Raw genomic sequence first — 9988 nt, 5'->3', positions numbered from 1 at the left:
ACATAAGGAATGATCAAGGGAAGCGGAATCACATAGGGAAAACAGCTGACAACAATTAACATAATGACAGGACAGGGGACGTGAAACTAAATACAGTGAACAAAAAACACAAGGCTCTTTCAAAATAAAATGGGAAACATAACGAAACCCAGACATGACTCGAACTTTGACAAAGAAAACTTGGAAATAAATCATGACAGATAAACACACGAAGACTTAACATGACAATCTGACACAGAAAACTTCACACAGGGATGAGACAAATGGGGAGCTTGATAAATCATGAACTAAAACTGTAACCTAGGCATGACAGAATGTAACTAGATAAACTGAAATGAAACTAGACTCAAAAGAATAACAAAAACATCAAGAAACTCAGAATACTGGGTCACATGAGCCAGGACCATGACACCCTGTGAGACTTGATTTCAGGGACGAGTCGACAGGTCACTGTGACGACAGCAGGAGAGATGAGAGGGATGCCGTTTTTAAACGGGACAGATTAGAACTGGAAATACTGAAAACTGACTGTAGCCGAGAGCGTCACGGTGTCTCATCGATATGAGTCTGTTTGTTGCGGGAGTGAACCTCGCACACTCGTTTCATTGTTTCCAAAAGACAGATTAGATAAATCCGATCAATGATGTTTTGTAACCAAAACACAAAGCACTGACAACATCAAAGAAACTCCTAAATGCATGCTGTTAATTCCTGGATAAATCTGCTAAAAAAAAAAACAAGCTTTAGACAAACATGATGCCGAACAAAAGTGGTTTCTTCTGACAGAGTAAACCTGCTTTCCTGTTTTACGTGTCTGCTTTCCTAAAATATCAAATCTGTGACAAAAGATCTGTTGCCATTAGAAACCGCTCACACAACATCACTGCAGCTGACACCGAGTCAGACAGAAGGGTGGAAAAAATAAAAAACTGAAATGAGTGACTACAGTGATGTGATCAGGAATAATGTTTACATACAAAACATGTGGGGGGATACTCCCACTAGGTTTATATCTGGGACTCTCCACCATGTCCACACCCAGGTATAGTGACACAGACTGGGACTCTGCACAGCTGAACACAAAACAAACAAGAAGAAAAGGACCTCCAGATACACTCAAACAAGATGACAGCTACACACACGATTTAAAACACACAGCTGAGACCTTGTTTAATTTTTCCTTTGATTTAATGTAGGTGATGCTCCTGGTGTGGAGAGGAAGTACCAGCATTTCTACACTGAAACGTTCAGAATTTTTTTTACATGTAGGCAAGCTGATTCATAAAGACCTAAAATACTGTTTTTGTTGTTGTTGTTCTTTAGGTAAACTTGTTATTCTTTAGAGTTCTCAAAGTGTTTCTTTCTTTTCCTGTTTCACTACACTAACATTTAGCATGCTTTTTGAGGGGAGTCAAATAAAATCAGTAGAATAAAGGATGCAGATATATTCAGACCATTTCCTCCTCTCCTTAACATGGCCGACAGCCATCTGTGCTGGTGGATACACTGACTGATCATCCACACCACATGACTGGTTCGCTGCTTTATTTACTTTTGTCTGGGTGAATAAACTCAAGTCTCTGTCTCTTTTTATAGAAATCTTCAGCCTCTGGCATCAATGCACAGGCAACATATTAATGCGTTCATTTCTGCATGCATCCATATATGTATGCCTTCATCTATTTTGATGCGTTTGCAGGATCCCCAAGTACCACCGGATCTACTGTGGCACCATGCTGCATTATCTTTCTGCAGAACATAACCAAATGTAGGTCACTAGTGCTTGTACTCGCCCTTCTCCGTGTTTTGATACGTATGGAGGTGCGTGTGTGTGTGTGTGGTGCAGGGAGACTCACTCGTCATGTTTTTTGTGCAGATAGAAGAGGCACCTCCTGCTGCACCACCAGGTGATCCACGACTCTCATCGTGCCGGTCGGCTCCACCCGCTTATTCGTCCACCAGTATCCACTGGAAAAGATCGGTGAAAAAAATCGATCGGTGTTCTTACGGCCATTTGCTGGGAGTAGGGCCTAGGGGCGCCCTCCGTTTGCGAGGTGCGCCTGCTGCTTGCAGCACAGGGAGGAGAGGGCGGATTCACTGCTGGCTGGAGCAGCATCTAATAACCAACTCGCAATATAAAACAAACAAAAATAAAAAAAAACAACAACAAAACAACAAACACTAGAACACCAGACATTATGATACAGACTTATAATTTGCATCAATATTTTTTTCAAAATTCTATTCGAAAGGTGAGCGCGAGAGCCCTCGGTGCGCCTGCTTGCTGCTGTGCTGAAGTCAAAGTAAACTTTATTGTCATCTCTGCTATATACAGTACAGTATATAGAGAAGCGAGACGACGAGGCTCCAGTTACTGCAGTGCAAGTAAACAAACAATAAATATAAGAAGAGTAAGAAAATAAATATACACCTTAGGACCAGGGGTAAAGGGATCAACAAATTTACAGTTTAATGATTTAAAGTCTCACACAGAACCTGTCGTAAGGGTAGGGGCCCTGCTGCTTCCAAATAGAGCACATTTCATTCATAATGTTATAACTCCAAGCTCATTATGTATTCATGATTTGAATCCTGGGTTGTGCGAAATCCCAGAAATAAACCCTAGACAAAGCGAATCTGGGAACTAAGGTGTAGGTCTATTAGGTTATGTTTTGGTGATCCTCGGGTTGGGGGATGGGTGTTCCTACTGGAGTGCAAATTTAAAACCAATGGAAGATGGACAAGAAAAGTTCAAAGCCATCAGGTGCTCAGTTTAGGAAAAAGATAAAAGAAGAGGACAAGAAACGAGCAAAAGATACTGGAAAGCAGATGTGTCATTGGATATGGCAGGTCATGTACCATGAAACAATCAAAAAGACAATTGTGTATGACGGAAAAAAAAACCCAGAAACCATTATCTGTTAAACATTATGTTACAATTTAACATGTCCGTAAAAATAGCCCTATAATATTAAGCATCAGGCTTTATGGAAAAAACTGACAATAGACATCTTTGCATCAATTAAGAAAACAGTTTATTTTCTAAAAACATTTTTGTTAAATGTATTATTCACTGTTTTTAGTTTACTCCCCATCCGGTCTGGAGCATAGCGAATGACGTCACAAAGGTACTCTGTGGCAGGTCCCCAAGCTGACACACTGCTAACAACTTTACAGCACCTTTGCTAACAAAGCAAAGTCAGCATTCAAACAATGACTAAATAAATACGTTCTTACCTGAGATCGACGTGCAGTGCAGGGACGAGAATGACTACTCGGGTGGGTGCTACGGAATAGTCCAAGTGACAGCAGCTTTAGTTTCCGGCCAACTACAAATAAATGATTTTTCAACGTGATTGTTGTCACCTGGTCGACTGTATTAGATCAACAATCAACGATAACGAAAGAACTATGAATAAATGCTAAATGAAACCAGACAATATTTTAACTGCTACTATTACTAAAGTTATTATTATGGGAGGCTGTGATGAAATTTAGGGCGGAGACAAACAACCCACACACTTCGAGCGCATTCTTTTTTTTCCTCGAAGTGGGATCAAAGGCTTCAAAGACGTCATACATTTCAAAGGATTTAAGTTAAAACGAAACCCTTAAATACCCCTCTGTAACTCGGAATTTCTAACGCTAGCTTAGAGAATAAATTAACAGCAAACAAATAGATATTGAAGCAAACTGGACAACAACACAGCTAGGAGCAATCCAGACAATATCAGGAGTGATTCCACTCCTGCAGATGATGTTAGGCCACTGCTAGAGGAATTGCTAAATAATGTTACACATGAGCAGTGGCAACAGTTGAGGTCTGATTACGCCAAAAATGCCACCATAGGAAGGCTGTGTAATTTTGTAGATAATGTCATTGCCCTATGCTCACTGTCGGCAGGTGCAGAAATGAGGTTTTGCCAGGACACTGCTGTCACTAGCACAACAACAGTGGCCTCAATGGAGACAGAGACAGCTCCTGAACTTGCACAGACCTCTAACACAGTTGACCGCAACACGGAAATGCCAGTTGATATTTCACAGGAAACAACAGTCAACTTGCACAGCACAGCAGAAGATTGCCCTGGTGCCAGACTTATCACTAATATCCAAAATACCAATAATGTCAAGGTTATTCAATTTAACATCTTTAAAAACCTGGAATTCAGTTTAATACGAAAAACCGAAAAAACAATTGTCATGCCCAATACTCCAATAGACAAGAAAGATCGTGATGACACTCAGGCTGTAGGAGAGGGGATGGGGTCTTTCAAGCAGTCACACTTCAACTGTGTAACTCCCTTGTCCTTATGGTGTATTGACACTATTGAAACTTTTCAAAAGCAGTCTAATGTTAGAAGAGCTTTTAGGTAAACTGTTTCTGTTGTTATTATTATTATTATTCTTATCATCATTATTATATATTTTATTAATTATATTTTTATTATGATGTTGATTTGGGTGACAATTATTTGACAAATATTATATATAAATTTTCTAAACATATTAACCATCCCTATGCTTAAAAACTCTTAAAAATATTTTTTTTTCTTTTAAACTTGTGTATTGTTTGACTTTTAAAATGTTTGTATCAGGTGTAAAATTATTTTTTAAATAAAGTTGTTTTTAATGTGAGCAGCTCCTATTGGCTCGTTTAAAAAGAGGGAGGAGCAGATTGCACCGCCTAGCGTCTAGTCTTCGCGGTCTTTCGTCAGTTGCGGCCTTTTCTCTCCCTGGTGTTTGAGAACGTGGAGGACAAAAGGATACCAAAGAATCGAAAACTATGACAAAGCTAAATACTCAAAGTTTGATAAGTTTTCATCAATGATTATTTTAGTAACTTTCTATAGTTGTCCTAAACGGTGTAAATGGTAAATGGCCTGTATTTGTATAGCGCTTTTACTAGTCCCAAAGGGGGAGAAGCATAACATCTTTAGCTAGCAGGTAGAACTTGTTTAATTTACTGTCATTGTCTTTGGCAAACATAATTAAAAGTTAATTACTAAACTCTTACTGCCTATATTCTACTCAATAAAGTTCATCTTTTCTTATTCTGTTTTCATTCCGCCATTCTCTCTCTACAGTTTTTGAATTTACATACTGTAACGTACACGGCAGTTTTTTTTCTGTACTTCTGCAACCTTTTCTTAGGTTTTCCTATAAGGTATTTGTAATTAATTAACATGAAATTTCCCCTTGTGGGACTAATAAAGGTATCTTATCTTATCTTTAAAAAAATTATTCTTTTTTTGGCTTTACTGGATTCCCACTCAGGTAACTCGGCCATTATGCACTACCCAGTAAACAAAATGGCTGAACACTATCTTAAATGTTTGAACATGAGCTAGTCATGCCATGTCACGTAATATTCATGTGCAGTGTAGCAAGCTCACCTTATAGGGGTGTAAAACATGAGGCGTATGAGGTGATTGTTTAAATTACAGCAGTAGATGCCTGCAGCTGAAACGGTTTTCTGATCTGAACCTGAACCTACTGGTCACGTTTACGGTAATGTTACCAGATATGCGTTGTACTATAGGAAAACGGTGGTGGATCAGTGTGCAAAAAGCCCCCAAAAGAAACACACAGCTTCTTTAGCTCAAACACTGTCTGATCTCTCTCTTAGATACTGTGCTGTTCCATCTAGTTATTGGTTACTGAGAAATGTTTGGTTATTAATTTATGAAGAGAGTGCAGCTGTTCAGATCACATGGTGAAGTAGGAAAATGCAGAACATGTGGGGCTAAATAAAAAATCACAGACATAATGAAATCTGCTACAATTACAAAGCTTAAGTTTAAAACAATTATTATTTATTAAGCTTTTTTTTTTGCTCTTTTTTTTTTTATTCTTTTTGCTAATAATGGACTCAATTTTATTATCAAGTTCAAAGACCTATTAAACTTTTAAACCATTAAATTCAGGAAATTAAATGCTCGTAAATGTACGAGACCCTCTTTATTTGTTGCTAACAATGAAAGTTTCATAGAAGATTCCATAGGAACTGCTTGGGGTCATTTTTGACCCCACTTGTGGAAGAGTGGGGTAGTGATAGAAAAACTGCATTTTTTTTATTTTTTTTTAAATTAATGAAAAAAATAAATAAAAATAGAAATGGCTTCATGTTACAAACATATTTTATGAAGAGTACCTGGAATATGAATATATTACAACTTTTCATTTTAAAGTACGTGTGCATCTAAAGGTTAAAAGGAAAAAGCTGAAAATTTAAATAGTTAAAAGTTGAAATGTAAATAGTTGGTTTTTGTATTATATGATTTATTTATTAGATTTTATGTGGAGTGAATAAATAAAAGTATATTTATGGTGCCTGCTAGAGACAAAGCACGTACAAACCCCAAAACACGTAAAAATTCCAAAACACGTAAAAACTCCATAGCACGTACAAAGGCTGTGTAATTTTTAAAAGTTTAAAAGTCACAGTTGTTGGACAAAATAAATGTGAAAAATGTTGTTTTGTGTACCCTCGTGATTTTTGAAATGGTTTTATTTACAAACTTGTTTTTGTTTGCGGTCAGCTTTAATATATTTGGTGTCGTATTGGCCGTCTGATAAATTGATTTTGTGACTGTTTTGCTACATGGGGCCCACCCAGTGCCAGAAATTAGCCAATTCAAACTAGAAGTAAGATGCAACTACAGAACCCACTGATAATGCCATTCCAACTTTTTAGCTCATGTTGTACCCACAAAAAACTTGAAAGATGGGGCCCGGGTTGATTTCTATGTACTTTGCCTAGTTGGGGCCCATTTTGTTCCCAGATTTTACCAACATAACACCTATATGGGCATTTAACATGGGGCCATTACGGAACCTGCGGACAATCCTATATGGGGCCCATTTTTCAGCCCATTTCCAAACCATATGGGCCCCACATATAAATGTTGGCTGGGAAGTGACTCGATCAATTTAAAAAGAGCCATTATAATTTTAAAAATAGCCAATTTAAAATCCAATTAGTTTTCTAGGATTCAAGCAAACTACATTAAACCCGGAGGGAGCCCTAGCTGCAGTTTGTTAAAGATATTAACTTGAATATTCCGGGCAGTATTTTTATTCCCGACATTAATGGTATTAGTGCCACCAAAGGAATTGTTTACTATGTTCACAACCGCATTTTGCTGTGAAATAGCAGGTTGCCCCTGGTTTGAATCTTCTGTGTCTGAGTCATCTGGGCTCCCCATACAGCACACACACAAGCACGCAAACAGGTTTTTGCCATTTTGATTGTTTGGCCTAGATTCAGGTTCAGGAGCTGGGTCCTGTGTTGGTGACGGTGTGTCTGTGACAGTTGATGGTTTATTGGCCATCAACTGGCCATCAACTTTGCATTTTTGATTATTGAATCTAGATTCCAGTTCAGGTGGTGTCTCCTGTGTTGGGTTGGTGACAGTTGATGGTTTATTGGCCGTTGCGTTTTAATATCTATTTGCAGATAATTTGTTTTCTCTTGCTTGTAAAAATATACATAGCACAATGTAAACAGAACAAGTAGGATAAATAATAAATAAACAAGAGCGATAAAAAACATCACTACATGTCAAATATTCATTAAAGGTTTTTAATATGAAAAAAATGAAGTGACTTGTAAAGCAATAGTGAAGTTTCTGTTCTGACCTCCATGAACATGACAGAAAAAAACACTTTGGTCTCACCTGTCCAAATGATAGTGTTCCAGAAGTTTTGTAGTTTGTTCCCATTAAACCTTACAAAACTTTGTTTGTTTTTTAGAACAGAAATAAAACAAATCTGGAACACAAATAAGGACATTTAGAGAAATATTACAGATAAAGTAAATAGCCGATTTTATTATTATTTTTGACTTAGTAAAATGTTGAAAAAGTATTAATTTAACAAGCTCCTCCTGCTAGGCATGACTGCAAAATGTAATTACTTATTTAATTATGTTTTACATAATTACTTATTTTCTTGAAGAAAAACATATTAGAGATGACATTTCCTCCAGTTTAAAACTTTTTGATATGAAACTTTTTTTTAACAAAGTTACAAAGTGCTTGAAAAAGTAGAAACACTACAAATGTAAACAGAGTAGAATAAAAAATAATAAATAAACAAGAGCAATAAAAAGCATAACTACGTGTCAAACATTCATAAAAACCCTTTAAGAGTATTCAGAAGCGACTTGTGAGACAATAAAAAGTTTCTATTCTGACCTCAAGAGCTGTTCCATGGAGTGACAGAAAAGAAGAAAAAAACACACTGAAATTGTTGTGCGGAAACATAGTACAGTGCTTATTAGCAGTATCATTATAAAACACTACACTTGATCATTAGTAAGTAGAATTAAAATGACTGGTCAAGGTTAAAAATCCAGCTACTGAAAATTTTAGCTTATGCATCTTTGTCTCCCCCTGCTGACAAGAGGAAGAATCTTTTTGGCTGTGACCTCTAAGCATACTGCAGCGTTTTGTGTGTACTGCTGCCACATTACCCCTGAAGTCAAGAAGAGAGTTGCTTAAAATACTAGTTTTAAGATTTGCATCTAATTTCTTTCTCACTTCTCCTCCAGACTGCACCTGGCCTGCATCTGGTAAAAACATAGCAACAGCCAAACCAGTTGGGTTTTCTGACTCCTTTTATGGTAAAGTTCCTTGGAGGGAAGTTACCAAGTGTTATGAAGGAGCAGGAGTTTGGTATGAGTTTGAAGAATCTGTTGATTTTAAACATTTACGGTTGCGTGGGGATTTTCTAAATATATGTATATTAATGTTCCCATTGTTTAACTATTATATTATAATAAGAAATTTAAATGGCAGGTTTAACACTACTATAAACAACCTATGTTTACACTTAATTTGATATTTCATTGTTGTTTCAGACAGTGGGAGGAGCCTCTCACTATATAATCAGGAGCTGCATCTCCTCTCCAGAGCTAGTGTGGGCCAGGTTATGATTGTGAACAGACTATAGTGGCTTTATTGTCAAGGGCCCCATTAAAGGGGATTTTGCCCAGTGCAAAACTGTTTTTTGAGTAGTTCACTTTAGTTCAGGATTGTCTTGAAGTTGCAGATGTGTTTTCCCCATTTTGTTTCCTTGTAAAGCTTTTCTAGTTTCATTTTTCTTTAGTTGGCTCAACCACAGTTGTGAAAAAAGGAATAAATCAATAGGCTGTTAACCAACATTTTTTTCTGCCTCTGACTCAGACAACCTTCACAGCCTCTAATTTATTTTCCCCATGGTAGGTCAGAGGTCACTCTGCCACTGTTGGTACTAACTTATATGTCAAAGTGGGGTGGTGCTGTTGACGTTGTTCTTAAGTGGCAGAGAATTTCAAATTCAGTGTTTCAAACAGCTCAACAATTATCACCTGTGACCTGCTCCCCCTGAGCCACAGCCACCCCAATGATGACGAGTTCATGATGAGGTGAACTGAAGAGGAGGAGATGGACATTTGCTGCCAGGGTGAGACACATGTTGCTTGCACAGTCCTTTGGTGCTGCAGGCAGATCCAGGTACAGAGAGAGAAAAGGTGGAGCTGTTGGTGACATGTAGCACTGTTAATGAATTTTGGAAAGTGAGTTATAGGTTTTTGTGTCTGTGTTAAAATGATAGGGATTTACAGAATCCCATTTGTTCAAATTTACATGAATAAATATGGTTATGAAATAAGTAATTAAATAAATACATGCTACAATAATTAGCTGTATGAGATTAGCTTTGACTAATATGTATGTCCCTAAGATCAACTCACATCAATTCAATTGGCCTAGATTTTGTCAGGCAAAGTTGCAGAACATTTAAAGTGGATTATATAGGCTAGGTATCATTACAAAGTCACAGCATATTCAAAGTATTTTTGTATTTATTGTATGAATTCTTAATTAAAGAAGAAATAGTCTGATGTCTTGTATTCATTATGAAAGTATACTAAGTACACTATTTTTTGTTTTGATTTTACAACCACATTATGTTTTAGTATTGTCAATAACACCCTGAATTTGAT

Source organism: Perissodus microlepis, chromosome 19 (assembly GCF_051167445.1).
Source record: "Perissodus microlepis isolate ML-2025 ecotype Zambia chromosome 19, ASM5116744v1, whole genome shotgun sequence".
Lineage (NCBI taxonomy): Eukaryota > Metazoa > Chordata > Actinopteri > Cichliformes > Cichlidae > Perissodus > Perissodus microlepis.
Note: the sequence above shows the minus strand (reverse complement) of the source record.